This window comes from Panthera onca, chromosome B1, assembly GCF_046562875.1.
Source record: "Panthera onca isolate mPanOnc1 chromosome B1, mPanOnc1 haplotype 2, whole genome shotgun sequence".
In the NCBI taxonomy this organism is placed as follows: Eukaryota; Metazoa; Chordata; class Mammalia; order Carnivora; family Felidae; genus Panthera; species Panthera onca.
This window is the reverse complement of record NC_138342.1, coordinates 89,381,178-89,401,717: the sequence shown is the minus strand read 5'-3', so window position 1 is coordinate 89,401,717 and position 20,540 is coordinate 89,381,178. Positions and strand designations below refer to the sequence as shown.

General features: G+C 37.4%; 1 protein-coding gene and 1 non-coding gene across 2 annotated transcripts in view; one reads left to right on the top strand and one right to left on the bottom strand.

Moving 5' to 3' along the window:
• The window catches only part of DKK2 (dickkopf Wnt signaling pathway inhibitor 2), a 108,176-nt gene that overhangs the window by 52,694 nt on the left and 34,942 nt on the right, over positions 1–20,540 (top strand). The gene's annotated exons all lie outside the window — the stretch shown is intronic.
• LOC132693382 (U5 spliceosomal RNA) lies at positions 2,766–2,880 on the bottom strand. Its single transcript, XR_009616768.1, has one exon. It is a non-coding gene; the product is annotated as a U5 spliceosomal RNA (small nuclear RNA).

The window sequence follows — 20,540 nt, the reverse complement described above, 5'->3', positions numbered from 1 at the left end:
GAGATAGGACTGTTTTGAGATACCCTCATTTTACCTACCAGGAAACTGAGGCATGGAGAAGTTACTTGCCCACGGTTGGTAAACATGGAGGCCAAAATCAAGCCCAGATTTCTTGATCTTTATAGCCCAGGATCACTCTAGCACACCAAATAAGAGTTACTCCTTACTCTACGGCATCTTAAAATTTAGAGGGGCAAGTTGTTGATTATACTGGATCTTGATCTTTAAGCTTTCCTTGCAGTGTAGATGGTCTTTAGCCTCCTTTTCCCTCTTACCCAACCTCGCAGACCACATTGCACTTCTTTTGCCCCAAGGGGAACTATTTTCAAACAGCCCTAGGAAAGACCATAGCTCACAATACTTCCATGAAAAGTTGCGTCTAGGGGTGGCTTGTCAGGTCACTTGCAGGAAGGAAGAGCCAGAGGTTTGGTGAAATAAATCAGGCCAATTTGCATTCTGCTCAGTCCAGCCCCATCCCCAGCCACTATCTCATCCCCTCTTGCTCTTGATCGTTACTCAGAGTCCTATGTGGACCCTTAGTCTTGCTTCCCTTTGATGACAATGGAAAAGGGTGTAACAGAGGCTCAGAGATGGAAACTGTGCCCAAGTCACAAAAGAGACAAAGGTCTTCCATTTGGGGTTGAAGATGTCACAGTGCTGCCTCCTGTTCATATTTTCAGTCTATGCATAATTTGATCCTCCTGCACTGACTCCAACTTACAGTGTAATTCTTATTGGGAGTTTTAAAGTGATGTTTACACACATGTTAGCACTTGTTGCCCTGGACTTCACGTATCCTCCCTTGCTAAATGGGTGTGAAATAAAAATATTTTTTTAATGGAGGTAGGGACTGTACTTGAACCCATGTTAATTCTGGAATTGTGCACAGCTGTGTGACATTAAACTCTAAAAAGGAAATTATAGGAGCCTACAGGATCACTGCAAAATTGGTTATGGTTTTGGACTTCTTATTTAGTGCAAGAAATCCTTTGGGTGCATAATAAATACCGACCATCTGATTAAATGTAACAAAGCAAGGGATGCTTCCTCTTCTACCCATTTTACTGTTTAGCCTGATCTAGTATGACTTTGTGACCACCTAGATATCTTCTCATCTAAGCTCTTCTGAAGATGAAAATAGAGGCAATGTTACCTAGGATTAAAAGCTGAGCTAAAATGAGGCAGTTGTGAGTTTAGCCATGTTACTTAAATGCTGCAGGATGGTGGGCTAGCTCCTCTTGACACCCCAATTTCCTTATCTGCAAAAAGAGGGTAGTGTCATATCAGTTAGGGTTCTTCAGGTGCAAGCAACAGAAACCAACTGTTAAGTAACTTACACAAAATATTTTTTAAAAGGGAACTTATTGTTATAATATGAGGTAGCTGAAATAATCCAAGGAAAGAATGAATTAGGCCTCAGAAGAATATGAAGTGATGGAGTGCCAGAGGTCTGGAAAGCAACACTTTGTGGGCATTATTAGGGCACCTCACCCAGAATGGGAGAACTCTTACCTAATTTCATCCTTTGGCCTTTCTACTCAAGATGCAAATTCCCAGAAAGAATCTGCAGGGTCTGGTTGGGGTCCTGCATTCCTTCCTTTGGCCAAGGGAGGGCAGGAGAAAGTAGGGTGTCCTGACCAACAAACTGCAGTAAGAGAGACTGAGTTCTTATATAAAACATCAGGGTGCTGTTACCATGGAAAGAAATGTGGTATTGAGCAAGCAAGAGAAATGAAGTGTCTTACAGACTCTTGACTTATAGAATCATTATGCCATTCAAATGAGATCATTGACTTAGGTACACACAGTGACAGTACATATAAGTTGTCAATTAAGATGATTTAAAAATTGTTATTAAGAAAGAGTTCATAATCCAGTATACTCTACTAAGAATGATCATGTTTTCAAAGAGCGTATTTTATATACACACACACACAGACACACACACACACAGCAGTCCCTTAGATTTTACTAATGGGACATTGTAGCAATTTGCTATCTAACTAGATGGAGATACAGGGAAAACAAAATAAGTAGTAATTATATCCCAAATAGTTAGCATGCAAGTATTTAATTAAAAAATCTGCCTTTGCTATTTCAAACACAAGCCAACAATAAATCCCACGCCATCTATTTTAGTTATGGTAAATCATAGTCGTATGTGGTCATGATTATGGCTAATTGTGGGATAAAGGATTTAATTTTAGAGTATGAATGAAGTACACTCTTGTTGACATTTATGCATGACAGTCTGAGAACAATAGGGGAAGAGCTAACAGCTATGTGATATAAATTCCCCAACAGGGAGAATAATAAAGAACATTTGAATCAATAATTCTGATTCTTAATGATGGTACTGATGATTCTGGAAGCTTGAACTCTCCATATTTAGAATATACCAGCTGCTTCAAATTAGAGAGACTGTAGACTCTTCTGACACGGGTTCATTGTTGTGTGTGTGTGTGTGTGTGTATGTGAATTAGTCTCACTGATATGTGCAAACAGAAAATCTAGAATACTTGCTTTCCTGAAATAGTTTATGGAGGAATATATTCTGTGGTACATTGCTATGCCATACTAAGATTGATAATGTGCATTGAAATTTGTAACTTTTGAAAGAACCTTAAGAGAGAATCTAGTAACATTTGGCCTCAAATTGCTTGGGACTGCATGACATCAGGAACTTAAAAGGAACCAACTCTGATTTTTTTTTATTTAAACTTCTGCTTTCACTTCACAACGTCTCCCATTAAAACTAAACAATTAGCGCTGTCAAAGCAAGGCCTCAAACAATTAACATAAGACTCAAAGTTATTTCCCTCATCATAAATCTTCAGTAACAGGCAAAATATGTATACAATATGAAGAGGAACAGAGTATGCCCTCTGCTTCCATAACACATCCCCATTAAGAAAAACTCGTCTACACTGACAGTAGGTATTTAGTGTCACAATATAGCTCCCGCAAAAATTTTTCAGGGAATTCTGTAAATAAATATGAGTTGAAAGAAATTTAAAATAGTACCATTTTATAATTGTACTGTGTGCAATACACTGCGGGTATTAAACTGAATCTGAGTCACCACCCTTTCCATTATGGGAAGTTCTTAAAATTCACACAGTGCCTCCATTAGGGGGTGAAGGGGAGGAGACTTAGCTAACGGCTCAGGTTGTGTCCCCATCAGAGACTCAGGTTGAATTTGTATATTTGTATATCTGACTGAGATTTCTTTCCTTCCTTCCATCCTCCTTGCCACTCTCCCTTTCTCTCTCTCTCCCTCTCTCTTTTCTTTCTTTCTTTTGGTTAAACGTGATATTGTAGAATCACATGCAATTGTAATAAGTGACATAGAGAGATCCAGTGGACCTTTTGCCAAGTATCCCCCAGTGGTAACATCTTGCAGAAGTATAGTGCAATACAACCAGGGTTTGACATTGATGTGAGTCAGGATACAAAACATTTCCATTCTGCAATTATCTATCATGTTGCCTTTTATAGTCCCGGATACTTCTCTCCTGCCCTAATTTTGTCACTTTACAAATGTTTCATAAACAGGGGCACCTGAGTGGCTCAGTCAGTTAAGTGTCCAGCTTCAGCTCAGGTCATGATCTCGGGGTTCACGAGTTTGGCCCTGCATCGGGCTCTGTGCTGACAGCTCAGGGCCTGGAGCCTACTTCGTATTCTATGTCTCCCTCTCTCTCTCTCTCTGCTCCTCCCCCACTAGTTCTCTCTCTCTCTCTCTCAAAAATAAATAAAACGTTTAAACAAAAAAGAATGTTCCTTAAATGGATTCATGCACTATATAATATTTGGGGACTGGCTTTTCTGACTCAACATAATTCTCTGGAACTTCATTAAGAAGCTGTTGTGTGTATTAATAGTTTATATTTTCATTGCTGGGTAATAGTTCATGGTATGGAATACCAGTTTGTTTAACAATTTACCCGTTGAAAGACATCTGGGTTTGTTTCCCATTTTTGTCAATTAAGAATAAAGCTGCTTGGGAATGCAAGCTGGTGCAGCCACTCTGGAAAACAGTATGGAGGTTCCTCAAAAAACTAAAAATAGAACTATCCTACAACCCAGCAATTGCACTACTAGGCATTTATCCAAGGGATACAGGTGTGCTGTTTCGAAGGGACACATGCACCCCCATGTTTATAGCAGCACTATCAACAATAACCAAAGTATGGAAAGAGCCCAAATGTCCATCGATGGATGAATGGATAAGGAAGATGTGGTATATATATATATATATATATGTATATATATATATATGTATGTATATATATACATACATATATATATATATACATATATATATATATATATATATATATATATATATATATATAATGGATTATTACTCGGCAATCAAAAAGAATGAAATCTTGCCATTTGCAACTACATGGATGGAACTGGAGAGTATTATGCTAAGTGAAATTAGTCAGAGAAAGACAAAAATTATATGACTTCACTCATATGAGGACTTTAAGAGACAAAACGGATGAACATAAGGGAAGGGAAACAAAAATAATATAAAAACAGGGAGGGGGACAAAACAGAAGAGACTCATAAATATGTAGAACAAACTGAGGGTTACAGCAGGGGTTGTGGGAGCGGGTATGGGCTAAATGGGTAAGGCGCACTAAGGAATTTACTCCTGAAATCATTGTTGCACTATATGCTAACTAATTTGGATGTAAATTTTAAAAAAATAAAAAATAAAACAAGTTAATAAATAAATAAAAGAAAGAAAGAAAGAAAGAAAGATCTCCCGCTGACTAATGAATTAAAATACATAAAATATGATTAAATATGTAGGTCATTAAGGTTCTTTAAAAAAAAAAAAACAAGAGACAATACAAAGGGGGAAAAGAAAGAAAAGTCGTTGTTTACCTTTGGAAGATGCAAGGTCACCAATTCATTATTTTGAAAGCTGGTTAATACAGAATGAATTTATCCACCTTTTCTTGTACCAACGGAATCCCAGGGTAACCAAATATGTCTTGAGAAGTTTCTCCTCATAATTATGTTCTAACTTGTTAAGTGAAAGAGATATAATTAGAATACCACCATTTTGCAGTCCTTAATGAGTTGATGGATTTAGATAATTAATACATGTTTGAGAGGCATCAATGCTTCCTCATGGAAATACATAAAACTACCTCTGAAGTATTTTTGCAAGGAAATATAATCTAAATATGATTAGGTCCATAGATCTAAACTTCCAGGTTTCAGGAAATACAAGAGTCAGAGAGATTCTTGTTGTATGATTCCACAGCAAAATTCAAAATGTCATGAACTCAAACAAATGACTGTTTCTTTAACATATAAATTGTAAAGGAAATAAAAATAATCATTTAAAATTGAGAGACATAAAAAACATATCTACCAATTACAATATGTGAAATCTTTTGGTCTTTTGATTTGAACAACTTGAGACAACTGGCAATATTTGAACATGAACTGTGGAGTTTGCTAATATTAAGTTTAGTTTTTTAGTGTGGTAATGGTATTATTGTTTTTAAGACTCTGTCTTTTAGGTATATGTAGTGACTATTTCTGGATAAAATTATATGCAGACCGGGATTTGCTTCAAAATGAAATCTAGAAAGATAAGTATGGATATAGATGAAACAAAATGGTCCTTAAATTGATAATTATTGAGTCTGGGTTAACAGGCATATGGCATTAAATTATATTCTTTTTATATACATACCATAATTTTATTTAAAATTATTATGTGTTATATAATATACAACATTATAATTTTATATAATCTCTTTGTATTAGATAGTCTTTATAATAAAATATTTTAATTAAAATATGAAAAAAAGAATAAAGCTGCTACAGATACTTGCATACCAATGTTTACAGCAACTTTATTTCCAATAGCCAAGAGGTACAAACAACTCAAATGTACACCAACATATAAATGGGTAAACAAAATGTAGTACATGCATAGCATAAAATATTATTCAGCCTTAAAAAAGAGTGAAATTCTGATACAGGCTACATCATGGATGAACCTTGAAAACATTATGCTATATGAAATGAGCCAGAAACAACAGGACACGTAGTGTATGATTCCACTTACAGGATTACCTAAAATAGGCAAATTCCTAGAGAGAAAAAGGAGAGTAGAGGTTACCAGGGATTGAAGGGGAGAGGAAGATGGGGAGTTCTTGTTTAATGCGAATGGAGTTACTATTTGGGATGATGAAAAAATTCTGGAAATGGATAGTGGCAATGGTTGCACAATACTGCGAATGTACTTTATGTCACTGAACTACACACTTAAACATGGTTCAAATGGTAAAATTTTATCACAATTGCTGTGTAAGCACTTGTACCCAGGTTTTCGTATAAGCAGAAGTCTTCATTTCTCTGAAATAAAAGCCCGGGAGTATAATTGCTGGGTCATATGACAGTTGCATTTTTATCTTTTAAAGACATTGCTAAACTATTTTCCCAAGTACTGTGCCATTTAAATTCCCATCACCAATGTGTGAGTGATCCATTTTCTCTGCATCTTCACCAATATTTGGTACTGTCACTAATTTTTAAAAAAAATTTTAGCCATTCTGATAGGTGTGTGCTGATATCTCGTTATTTTTTTTTAAATTTTTTTAACATTTATTTGTTTTTGAGAGACAGAGACACAGTGCAAGTGGGGGAGGGGCAGAGAGAGAGAGGGAGACACAGAATCCAAAGCAGCCTTCAGGCTCTGAGCTGTCAGCACAGAGCCACACGCGGGGCTCAGACTCACAAACAGTGAGATCATGACCCACGCTGAATTCGGACACTTAACTGACTGAGCCACCCAGGCACCCAGTTCATTGTGGTTTTAATTTACAATTCCCTAAGAACTAAAGATGTTGAATATCTTTTCAGATGCATTCTGTCATCTGTATGTTTTCCTAGGTGAAATGCCTCTTCATGTCTTTTGCCTACTCTCAAATCGAATTGTTTGCCTGTTTATTATTGAGTTTTAAGAGTTCTTTTAAAAAAATCTTTTTTTTAATGTTTATTCATTTTTGAGAGAGAAAGAGAGAGACAGAGAGTGAGCAGAAGAGAGAAACACAGAACTCTAAGTGGGTTCCAGACTCTGAACTGTCATCACAGAGCCTGACGCCGAACTTGAACCCAGGAACCCTGAGATCATGACCTGAGCCAAAGTCGGATGCTTAACCGACTGAGCCACTCAGGCGCCCCTGGAGAGTTCTTTATATACTCTGTGTACTAGACCTTTGCCACAGATGTAATTTTCACATTTTCTCCTACTCTGTCACCTGTCTTTGAATTTCATAGAACAGAGTTTTAAAAATTTTGATGATGTCCATTTATCATTTTTTTTCTTTCTGGGAATTATGTTTTGGTCAAGTCTAAGAACTCTTTGCCTAGTCCTAGATCTCAAAGATTTCTCCTGCTTTTGTTTTTCTTAGAAGTTTTATAGTTTTATAATTACATTGAAATCTGTGATTCATTTTGAGTTAAATTTTGTATAAGGTGGAGGGGTTCCTGGTGGCTCAGTCTGTTAAGTGTCCGATTTCAGCTCAGGTCATGACCTCATGGCTTGTGGGTTCAAGCCCCATGTTGGGCTGTGCTGATAGCTCAGAGCCTGGAGCCTGCTTGGGATTCTGTGTCTCCCTCTCTCTCTTCCCCTTCCTGCTTATAACCTGTCTCTCTCTTTCAAAAGTAAGTAAACATTAATTTTTTTTTTTAATTTTGTATAAGGTGTGAGATTTTGGTCAAGGCTATTATTTTTCCCCCCATGGATATCCAATTGCTTTGTACCACTTATTGAAAACACTATCCTTTCTCCATTGAATTTTTTTGATTGCCCAAAAATGATTCTCTTTCCTCCCATCCTCCTTTCTTTTTGGCTACTGCTTAACATACTCTACATAATCTCATTGTGGCTGGCTTTTCTTTGTGTAGACTAAGGTTTTGGCACCTTTATGCTATGAAGTTGGATGCTCAACATGTACATGGAAGGCATAAATTTACATTTTCTTCCATATTTACAAAATAACCACACCAGCATATTACTGGTCCAGTTATGTACTTTCGTAGTTGTCATGTTTATTAATGTGCAAAAGAGAGAAGGAAACAAATAGTACATTTTAGTCCTCCCTTTGTTATACAATGTACCCGGTGTCAACAGCACCAATTAGTCTTGGTTTATTCCTGTTCTGCCATATTAGGAAGCCCAGAAACTAGGGAATGAGGCACAGGAGACTTTCCAGTCAACAAAAGTGGTGATGAGAACAGGAACATATGCGAACAGATCCTGTACCTTCCACTGTCCTTCTCTCTCTTCCTCCCTGAACAAAGTAGTCAGATCTTCACTTTTGAATAAGGTTTTGAATATTTATTGTGTAGGTTGTAATATAAGAATTACAAAATGTGCCATTAGAGTGATATTTGTGTTGAAATTGTTGATAATAATTCATTGATTTGCCCCGTATTTATTGAGTATATCAAAATTGCCCTAATTGCTGTTATAACCCTAAAGAAAAAAAAATTGTAAGTTTTGGTGTCCAAGAATTTATAATTTACCTGAAGACATGAGAATATACCTAAAACATAAATATGTTAAATATGTGCATTTTAAAGGGAATGAATGATAAATGATGGTTAAAAACAAAAATAGTTCAGTGAAGAGGAAAAGTCTCTTTGGTTGGGAATGGATGTGGGAAAGTATCACTGAGCAATGAAGATGGGCTTTGCAGTAAACTTCAAAGTGGAGACAGGATTTCAGATAGTTAAAGACCATGAAGGATGCAAAGGACAGTGAAGATGATTACCCTAACAAAGATTTGGTGTCAAGAAAACAGGGCTCCTCTGTTTGGGGGATGATAGACCAGTTTTGGCATTTTGGTTCAAAAAGTAGGAGATTCAAATACAAAGGGAATAAATGCATGGTAACACAATTTGAATGCAGTGGAAAGATGCCTATTTGTACCTGGACCCTATACTCACAACACCTCCCAAAAACCTTTAAAGATTTAGGCTTTAAATAGGATGGAAGAATGTTTTCATTTGTGTAATTGCTTTTTAAGATTTTAGACTGAATAATGGATAAAATGTAGTGGTTGATAAGAAAAATCTTTATTTTCCCAATAAAAGCTAAAAATATTTGTTTGCATAATTTGTCAGCCTGAAATCACAATTTTGTTGCTAATTCAGTTCACTTTTGAAAAAATTCAGGCCAGGGACACCTGGGTGGCTCCATCGGCTAAGTGTCCAACTTTGGCTCAGGTCACGATCTCTGGATTGGTGAGTTTGAGCCCCCAGTCCAGGCTCTGTGCTGACAGTTCCTTTGCTATACTCTGATTCTATCCATTTCCCCCATATAGGCTGACTGATAACAGCAGAGTCAATCAACACTTTAAATAATTTTTTTAATATGAAATTTATTGTCAAATTGGTTTCTATACAACACCCAGTGCTCATCCCAAAAGGTGCCCTCCTCGATACCCATCACCCACCCACCCCTCCCTCCCACCCCCATCAACTCTCAGTTTGTTCTCAGTTTTTTTTTAAATTTTTTTTAACGTTTATTTATTTTTGAGACAGAGAGAGACAGAGCATGAACGGGGGAGGGGCAGAGAGAGAGGGAGACACAGAATCCGAAACAGGCTCCAGGCTCTGAGCTGTCAGCACAGAGCCCGACGCGGGGCTCGAACCCACGGACCGTGAGATCATGACTTGAGCCGAAGTTGGACGCTTAACCGACCAAGCCACCCAGGCGCCCCATGTTCTCAGTTTTTAAGAGTCTCTTATGCTTTGGCTCTCTCCCACTCTAACCTTTTTTTTTTTTCTTCCCCTCCCCCATGGTCTTCTGTTAAGTTTCTCAGGATCCACATAAGAGTGAAAACATATGGTATCTGTCTTTCTCTGTATGACTTATTTCACTTAACATAACACTCTCCAGTTCCATCCACGTTGCTACAAAAGGCCATATTTCATTATTTCTCATTGCCACGTAGTATTCCATTGTGTATATAAACCACAATTTCTTTATTCATTTAAATAATTTTTCAATTATTATATGCTGCATTGGCAAAATTATGAGCAGATATTTTTCACACAATTGTGATTTCAATTGAGCAACATGTACAGGACTTGGAGTCCTGACCTGGATTGAATTCTTGTTCATGTCACTTGTCATCTTTGAGTGGGGAGATAATAGCATTTTCCTCATATTGTTGTGATAAGGATAAAATGAAACCATGTATGTGTGTGTTTTTTTTCAAGAAAATTGGTAGACTGTTAATTTAATAATATTAGATAATAAACTTCATGATGGTCTGGACTACCTCTCATATATCTTAGGATTTTCCAAGTGCCCTGTGTACTACCTGGCATGTAGCACCTCGTTATTTTTGGTAGCATTATTGAAAATAGCAACAGTACCACAGCACATTTATTTGCCTTTATGCATAGAATCTGTTTAACAAGCTTGTTGATGGATAAATAAATGTCCTATGAACTTATTTACAAAGAATTTAGCATAGAGTTATCTTATTTAATCACAGTCAATCATCTAGAATAGAAAAGTCAAATTCGGGGGGGCCTGGGTGGCTCAGTTGGTTAAGCGGCCAACTTCCGCTCAGGTCACGATCTCGCGGTCTGTGAGTTCGAGCCCCGCGTCGGGCTCTGTGCCGACAGCTCAGAGCCTGGAGCCTGTTTCGGATTCTGTGTCTCCCTCTCTCTGACCCTCCCCCGTTCATGCTCTGTCTCTCTCTGTCTCAAAAATAAATAAACGTTAAAAAAAAAAGTCAAATTCCTTGTGTCCAAAATTATGACTTGCTATACTTGTTATACTTCTGATATGATATATCGTGTAATGCTGAGTAAAAGTCAAATTACATTTCATCCATTGGCTTCACTTTGTGTTTAAGCAGATGTCATGCATTATTTAATAGGATATAACATGCAGAAAAGTTAAAAAGTTTAAGCTTAGAAGGTTCAAGCCTAAACATTTAAACTTACTTTGTGATAACATATAGACAGGTATAATGTTTATATATGTGCACATAACTATGTCTTGAGGTATATATCTATATATGTAAATGTGTAGATGTATAGGTACTGTAGATACACAACCATATAGTCTAAGTTGAAATGAATCCTAGTGCCTCAGAATGTGCTGAGTTTCAAATCACATTGAAACAAAATGAACATGTGTAGCTGTACAGCAATTGTCATGCTAAAATTAAAACTATTTCAGAGTTCATATAGCATTCCAGATGAGAGAAGCTTTCTTTAATATAGACTGGTGTAGCAGAAACCAAAATACATGCAGCAGAATGAAATTTTATGTGTAGGTCTGTGGATGAGTGATTTAAGATTTATGATAATAAATTAAAGTGACTATTTTTATGAATTATCCCCTTATGAATCTATTTGACCATTTATCAAAGTCTTACATGGTTAAATGTCAAGGTTTAGCAAACAAACAAACAAACATCTGGATACTATGACGGATGAGAAAGACAGAAGTGCATCTGTGCACAAGTACGGTGAGTGTAAGTTGGTAGTAAGGCTGGGAATAGCACAGCATTAGCTGAGTGTGTGACACACTTAACAGAACAGATCCTGAACACGTGCGAGCCCTTATGGTTTCGGTCAGCAACACTGTCCAACCACGACATGGGGCCCCTTCTAGGATAAGTCACGAGTGTGTAATTTACCATGGAGTGGCCTATTTATGGTGCACAGGAGGATACCTTGCTGGTTTTTTTTTTCCACAGTCATTAAATCTTACCAGCAGTTAGAATCCATGATACTGTACAACTTTGCACAAGATGACAGCGTGCTTCCTACAGTCTTCCTGTCTTTGAAGAAAACAGTATTAAGCAGTCTGACCAGAACTTGAGGAATGAGAAAAATGTGACTTTTTGAGCCAGATGAACTTGCCCTCACATCCTGGCTCTTTATTTAATTTTTTTTGGCCCACTTTTTAGTTGTCTTTTTTTTTTTTTTTTCACAACAGAGAAATCAGTATGTGCCTTTCATGGGCACTTTGAGTATTAAGTGCGATAATGGATGCAAATATACAATATAATGCCCAATGTCTATTAGGTGGTCATACTCCGTCATTGTCCAACACCCTATCTCCTCTGCATTTCCTATCATCCACGGGTAAATTAAGAAAAAAATCTTAGAGTTTTATAGTTTCTAAAATTAAAACCTTTCCATGTTTTCTTATGGAAAATTGATGCTAATTCATACAAGAAGAATGCGATAGCTTCTCTTATATCAGTACCTATAAAACAAGCCAGCAATGTTCTAGGAACTTTATATATGTTAATATTTGAGTACATGTATTAATAAATAGCTCATCCAGTAGATATTATTATAAGTATTTTGCAGATGCTCAAAATAATCATGAGGAAAAAGTACCAACTTATTTATGTTGGCTTTATAACAAGAATGCAAGCTCTGTTGGAAGAAGACATGTTTGCCCTACTTATATTTTAAGGCACTTTGCTTTTCACTTAATAGGCAGTCAAGAAACATGAATTGATTGTTTCTTCTTGAAAAGCTGCATTGCTAAATCTAGAAGGATGGCTTTATAGAAACTGTTTCTCTGATCCAAGTACAAATCAAGAAGCGTTACATAGTAAAGATCTATCTAGGTAGTAAGTGAAAAAGCAGGAGTTTTCCTCTGGAATTTGTGAATCACTTTGATGAATTTTGCTTCTGTGAACTGGTTTGTTCATCGATGTAAAGATGGGGGTGAAAAGGAGAGGGAGGGAAGAAAGAGAGAGAGGGAGGGAGGGAGGGAGTGAGGGAGGGAGGTGACACAATTTTTTAAATTCTCAGGTGTGAGAAATCACTAGTGAATTATCCTTGAAGTGATCAGATTGCATTTCAGGAGGTTGCACTGAAAAGGGTATATTGCAAAAAAATTATTATAGCATTACCAGCCTGAGGCACTTACTTCTTTGTACCTATTAACTAGCATCACAAATGAACGGACACTCCATCACAATAGATTCAGAGTACTGAAGAAAGTAGTCTCAGGTTGCTACATCTGGATTTTTTTCAAGGGTGGAAAATAAAATAATGAGGATACCAACCGGGCCACCCACTGCAAAATGTGGGTGACCAAATGAGCCAACAGAACCTCTAATGAGTATTTACTCCAAGGGACTCTGCATGTAAACTACTTCCAGACTGATGTGGTGCCAAGCTTCAAGGATTAAGTCTTTCAATGGCTTTTGTTGATCAGTGGCCACAGCATCTAGGAACAAAGGAGGGGTCTCCTTATTAAGCATATCAAGAATATTACTTTCAGACAAGAATAATGCAAAGAATGGATCAAAGAACACTATAAAATAGATGGAAGACGGTAGAAATAAGTAATAACAGCATCATTCATACTCTGCATTTAGAGTGACTATAGTTAAGGCATTATTTTCCAGAAGACTTTAAAGCATCGCTTAACATTTATGTGGTCTGGCCTACATTATAGGTAGTTGTGAACATGTCCTTGGGTTTGATGATTTTGGGAGCAAGAGTTTCTCTGCTCTGTCTCATCAGTGTGCCATTAATCTTTTGTTCTTTTCCTCCTTTAGCATTAAAGAGTATAGATGTAAGTTTTTTAATAATTATTTTTGAAATATATTAAATGGAACCTTGCAGTTATGATGGCTTTAATAATATAGAACGCATGAGGACTAACATAACACGGTTTTCTTTTAGGAGAAAGAAATCTGTGAGACAAAGAAAAGATATCTGGAGGGAATAGCTCAGTATCGCTTAGAAAGTTAGTGGCTGAGTTTATCCTGACTCAGGGATCTTGCATATCTCAGACAAATCCAATCCCTCAATGCCATGCAAATGACAGGGTGCATACGGAAAATCACATTCTCAATATGTTTACCCAGAGAAAACACAAAGCAAGAAAATGTTTATGCACTGTGACAAAAGTCAGTGCTAGAATAGGTTCTAAGATGGCCACCCAAACAAATGTTTACTTCTGTAAAGCAAAACAAAACTTAATTTGGTATTTTAAAAGGTTGAAACATAACAACAGCTATTTGATTCCTTTCTCTTCCTGTTTCTAAATAGTTGCATTATTTGAAAACCTTTATTTTTTCAGTCCCTTCTCAAAGAAGTAGTCAGTTGCAGTTAACAGTAAGATTTCCTAAGAAACACTCCTGGATGTAAATTGTGGCCATGTTTCCCCCTCTTTAGGTACAAACTAGCCATATGGGTATGAGGCGTTGACTTGCAATTTTGGAACTGCGCTGTCTTGATTCAAGATTTTTCCAATGATAATCAATACTAGTTTTGCCACAATCCTGACACATGCTATGGGTCCGACAGGCCCTGTGCTGATATAGCAATTGACAAACTAGTAATAATGTAATAAATACATGATGATCATATTGATGTTGGTGAGAATAGTAATAATAATAGTGACTGTTGAGTACCTGCTCTTTGCTAAGCACTTCGCTGAGATTTTCATATACATCATCTCCCTGAATCTTCAGAGAGATAATGGCAAAGATAGATAACCATTACTCTTTTCTAAATGGACTCCGGTTGGATACTTGCAGTTATACACATAGAGGGCTTCCAAAATTTTTATTTACATTCTTAATTTAACACTCCTATAAAGTGCCAGAAAATGTTTTCATTTCTTTACGTCCACTGATTCATTCAATCCTCACAATAGCCATGTAAAGTAGATAGCAGTAATGTCCCTATTTTATAAATGTGAAAAGTAAGGCTAAATTAACTGTTACAGGTCGTGCATCAGAAAAGTGGTAGAACCGGACTTCCAAACTCAAGCCACCTGGCTAGAGCACATTAAAGTTTGACCCAAACTCAAAAATACACGTTCTGAGGAAAATAATCACAGTGGCTGGATTTTCATAAAATTCTATCCAACTCATAATATCTCTGAAACTGTATGGTAAGCATCTCCCTCCTCTGTTCTGCAGCCAGCTCTAGAGTAGACACAGGAAGTTCTCCAGGTCTTCTGTCCCTGGGGTCGAGTCCCACACAGTGGAGCTGAGAGGAAGGTAGGAATTATGAGGGTGGGGGATATTTCTAACCAAGCTGAACTCCTGGGGATGTTTCTGTGCTCTCAAGGATTCCGTGCCTTCTTTTGTCAGCTCCTTTCCTGTGCCTCTATGAGTCATTCCAAGTTGTTTTTTTCCTCCAGGCATTCTTTAGTTTGGAAAGCGGTGGAATATTTCTCTCACCTGAAGCAAGCATTCAAAGTAACTGTCAAAAGCTTTCAAAGGTGGTATAGCTCAGGACCAGAAAGCAACAGAGATGGTGAAAATATATCACAGGGGAAACATATTCCTTCTTCCCCCAGGGCCCACTTACTATACTTGATACAAGTTATATAATTGATTCTCAGAGTAAAACTTCTTAATTTCTGGAGTCAGCTTGGGGCTGAATTTCCGGGGGGGGGGGGGGGGTGGGGGGAGGGGTGGAAAGCATGGGAAGGGAAAGGTGAGGAAAAAAGGGCATCAGCACTGCTGACAGAATAGGTCCTAAGAGTGAGAAGCCCAGGAAAATAGTCCTGAAGGAGAAGTGGGAGTACCTGGGATGACCTGGGCCATGTGGGACAAGAGAGAAGACAGGGGTCCCAAACTGGAGGCTAAAATTTTTAGCAGAGGCAGGGTGAGGGAAGCCAGCACTCAACTCTAAGCAAAGATAATGAAACTGCTTCTTTAGGGGTAATTGACTCCTAAAAAAAAAAAAAAATGCATAGCCTTATTCTCCAGGAACCTAGCACTGAACTTAATTCCAGAAAGGAACTGGGATTTGTTTTAGGTCAAATGCTTGAATTTCTTCTTGAGTAGTTTTGTTTTACTCCAGGAGTATCTCTACGTTGACCAGTTACGCTTCTGTGAAATCCAAATTGGCAACGTGGGAAAGGGAGGAAGAATATGACCATATATCTTGAGGGAGTGTCTTTTTATCTTCTCTTCAACGGGGGAGTCAATAATATTAACTCCTTTTTCTTAACCTGAAGGAACTACAACCAGAGCCAGCTTTTCAATTTTCTGTAAATCCCATGTGTGACAACAGCTTAGGAAGCTTGCCAATACATTCAAAGCCAAACTGCCCAGAAAGCCATATGGAAAATGAAAAATCAATTACCTCATTATGCAGTCCATTTTATGCATGTTGGGCACACTGTGTTTCACACCAACTTGAATTAAAAGTAAATATATTCACAATAGTCTTAAGAATATAAAGCATGGTCCCAGTGTTTAGTCTCTTTAAATCTTTTTTTTTTTTTTTAGTTTTTTCTAAGTTTATTCATTTTTGAGAGAGAGAGACAGAGCATGAGCAGGGGAGGAGCAGAGAGACAGAGGTAGACACAGAATCCAAAGCAGGCTCCAGACTCCAAGCTGTCAGCACAGAGCCTGACACGGGGCTCAGACTCACAAACCGCGAGATCATGACCTGAACTGAAGTCGGACACTTAACCGACTGAGCCACCCAGGTGCCCCTAGACTCTTTAAATCGCAATCACAATCAAGACCCGTCTGGGTGGAGAGATAGAAAATGATACATATACAAACACATATACTAATATGCTGGAGACAGGATGGATATAAGAACTGGTTATATCACCTTAAGCAAGCTATTTAACTATCTGTAGATAAGTCTTATACCTATCTACAAAAATGATGGTAGAAACCAAAATGAGACAAGCTCTGGGAAAAGTTGAGGAGGCACACAGTGGATGGGAGCTCTAGCTGACCTAGATAAATCCAAATCTTATGCTGCTGACTCTGTCTCTTTGATGTTTCCCTCTTGCTCCCACCCTCCTTCCCTTCTTTCTTTCTTTTAACAAGTATTTGTCAACTCTATTAAGTGCCAGGCATTGTGTCACCATCCTCTTCAAAATCCTGTGTGTGACTTCCTGTTTCTTCTACAATAAACCAATGAAGTCTTAGTAAGCCTCATCTCGGTCACCACCTTGCTCTCATCCCTTGGGACACCCCGTTCTTTTTCTGCCATGCTGTCTTGTGCTGCAGGGACTTTACACAAACCATTTCCACTTTCTGGAACTTTTCCTTAGCGTGGCTCTCCCTTCAGCTAGTTAACTGCTAGCCATCCTTCAGATCCCAGCTCAAATATCACTTCTTTGGAAAAACTTTCTCTGACCCTTCATCTGGATGAGGTTCTTTTGCTATGTGCTTCTACAGCACTTCCACATTGACTCAGAGCACTTAACTCTGTTTATCATATTTATTAATCTCTGCTCCACCAAACAGCAAGCTCCACAAGGAAAACATTGCTTGTCTTCTTCCACCCTTGTGAAGCCAGTGCCTCCCAAGGTGCCTGTGTAGCTTACGTGCTCAATTTTACTAGCTGAATGTGTGAGTGAGTGGATGAATGAATGAGTGGGCCCACCAACATACTTCCCTGTCATCAATTTTTGTCCCTGTCAGTGGTGGTAATGCTAAAAAAAAAACCAAAAAACAAACAAACAAACAAAAAAAAAAACAAAACCAGCAATCCTCCTTTAAAATTAAAAGAAAAAAAATTCGTGTACTTCTGTACTACACAAATGGACTCTAACGATGAAGATAATTCTTTGAAGACAGTTCCTTATTGTGATCTTTTCTTCCACTTGCAATCTATTATTAACCAGAAACCTATGACTGAAAAGCCTGGTAGTTCTGAGACAGCCTCCAGAGACTTATGACTTGCAGGCTGTTCATTAACATGCATATTGTCTAAAGAAAGAAAGAACCCAGAGGCTTACAATATGTGCTTTCAAACATGACTATTTGTGAACAATGGTCAAGACATTTAGTTTACTTCCTACCAGATGAGATTTAAATAAAAAACACACGTACATTCTTGGGAAAATTAGAATGGCTGAAAATTCAGAAGGGATGGAGAGTTAGCTACTAATGAGAAAACCCCCAGGAAATTGACGAGGTCGCTATTCAGTTGCTGCTCTTGTGACTGGAGTTGAGAGTAAGGCTGCATACATTTTGGCTTGTAATGCATATTCCCATGTAAATTCCATTGTGTGTGAAGAAAATGAATGAATTACATGCTTTTCTTTAAACTCAGAGTCTGATTCCAAAGGTTGGAAACATTTGCTATTTTTCTTTAGTGAAGGAATATTATGTCATAAAAGGCAACTTTACACTAGAGTCAGTATATTAGCTACTGCTTTTTGGCAAATTATTGTGTTCAATTACTACTTAGTCATTATTTCATAATTTCAATCACCTTACATAACCTGAAGTTAATTATCTATGTCTTATTACAAATATCTAAATGTAAGTTCATTTGAAACTATGTACTTAAAAGCCTTTAGACTTTCCCAAATTATTTTTACATCTTAAATTACTTATGTATCACTGGACTTCAAATACAATCAAGGACTTCTCAGTGGTATTAATATTCTCTGTAAGAAAATTGAAAGAATTATATAAAAGATCAAAAGCAAGTGAAATAGGTTACATGCATTAAATCTTACTTTTGGTGGGGCGTTTCAAATAGTTTTTATTGCTTTTTAATTAGGAAGACCTGCATAACTCTTGGCTTTGACATTTTTAGGAAACTTATTTCTGCCAAATTTAAAAATAACTAATTAGGCTCACAAAAAGATATTTTACCATAGTTTTAACACAATGGTTATTAGCTATTCCAAAAAAGCCACCCAAGAAATATTAATTATCTGGATAGTAACAGAACATGATAAAGGTATATTTCTATTTTGCGCCCTTAAAACTGCTTTTTAGGTGTTATTTAAATATCTAGAAATAAAATTATATGACATAAAGTCAAAAGGACAAAGGCATATAGGAAAAATATGGAAGATAAAATGCTTTCTCTTTTTGCCTTTATTCTATTTTAAATCAAGTTGGTTGAGTAGTAATAAACATACATCAATTAGGGTTTTCCAAAGAAACAGAATAGGAGAGATATACAATATGTTTATGGATATATAAAAATATAGATATAGAGGTATATCCATATTTCTGTATCTATCTTTGTATCTATCCATCTAGATATAGATATAAACATATAAGTCTATATTAACCAGAAACATATCGATCTATATATTTATATCTATGTATATTTTGAAAGAAATTGGCTGACATGTTTGTAGACCTGACAAGTCTGAAATCCATAGGCTGGAAACTCAGAAATGATACTGCAGCCTTCGGGCAGAATTTCTTCTCTGGGAAACCCTTGGGTTTTGCTCTTAAGGCCTTTCAACTGATTGGATGAGGCCCACCCACATTTCTCAGGATAATCTCTGTAAAGTCAGCTGATTATAGATGTTAATCACATCTACAAAACACCTGCACAGGACACCATGATAGATCAGTGCTTGGTTAAGTAATTGACTACATTAGTCTGCCAAAGTCAACTCACCAACACCAGGTTGCTTATTAGTCTCCAAATTTCTTTTTGCTCCTCACTGGCTATTCAATGTTTATTCTTCTTCTCCTTCACCTTCTCCTTCTTCCTCTTCTTTTGTTTTTTAAAGATTTACTTATTTTTGAGAGAGAGAGAGCACAAGAGGGGAAGGGGCAGAGGAGGGGAGAGAGACAGAAGATCCGAAGTGGGCTCTGCAATGATGACAGCGAGCTCAACTTAGGGCTGCAACTCACAAACCGTGAAATCACAACCTGAGCCAAAGTCAGAGGCTCGACAGATGGAGCCACCCTCAATTTGGAGTGCCCCTCAATTTGTATTCTTAATTTAAATTTCAAAATAAAGCAATTTTGAAAACTGGTACTTGTGATCATCTTTTTTTCCTTTTATTTGCTCACCCTTTTAGTCATTATGTTGTGTATTTGTACATTCATCTAAGAATCAGAATGAAAAAAGAATAAAGCTCACTCCATCCAAGTACTTGATCAGTAGGTTGAGTATACAAGACCCCCTTGGCAGGTTGCTGTAACTTAAGGACTCCTTTTCAGAATAATTAATGTTTTTTAAATATTTATTTATTTACTTATATTTTTTGAGAGACAGAGCACAAGCAGGGGAGGGGCAGAGAGAGAAAGAGACACAGAATTCAAAGCAGGCTCCAGGCTCTGAGCTGTTAGCACAGAGCCCAATGCCAGGCTCAAACCCACGGGCACGAGATCATGACCTGAGGTGAAGTCGGTGGCTCAACAAACTGACCCACCCAGGTGCCCCTCAGAATAGTGTTTAAATAAAATAGTAGAACTGAAAGAAACATCATTGCATTGAAATATGATTAACCAAATTGTGATGTGTTTATATATTGAATAATAAGATCTAGATCTAGGTTTAATAGCCACCATGATTTTAAAATGGTGATGATGGGGCGCCTGGGTGGCTCAGTTGGTTAAGCATCCGACTTCAGCCCAGGTCACGATCTCACGGTCTGTGAGTTCGAGCCCCGCATCAGGCTCTGGGCTGATGGCTCAGAGCCTGGAGCCTGCTTCCAATTCTGTGTCTCCCTCTCTCTCTGACCCTCCCCCGCTCATGCTCTGTCTCTGTCTCAAAAGTAAAATAAACGTAAAAAAAAAAAAAAAAAA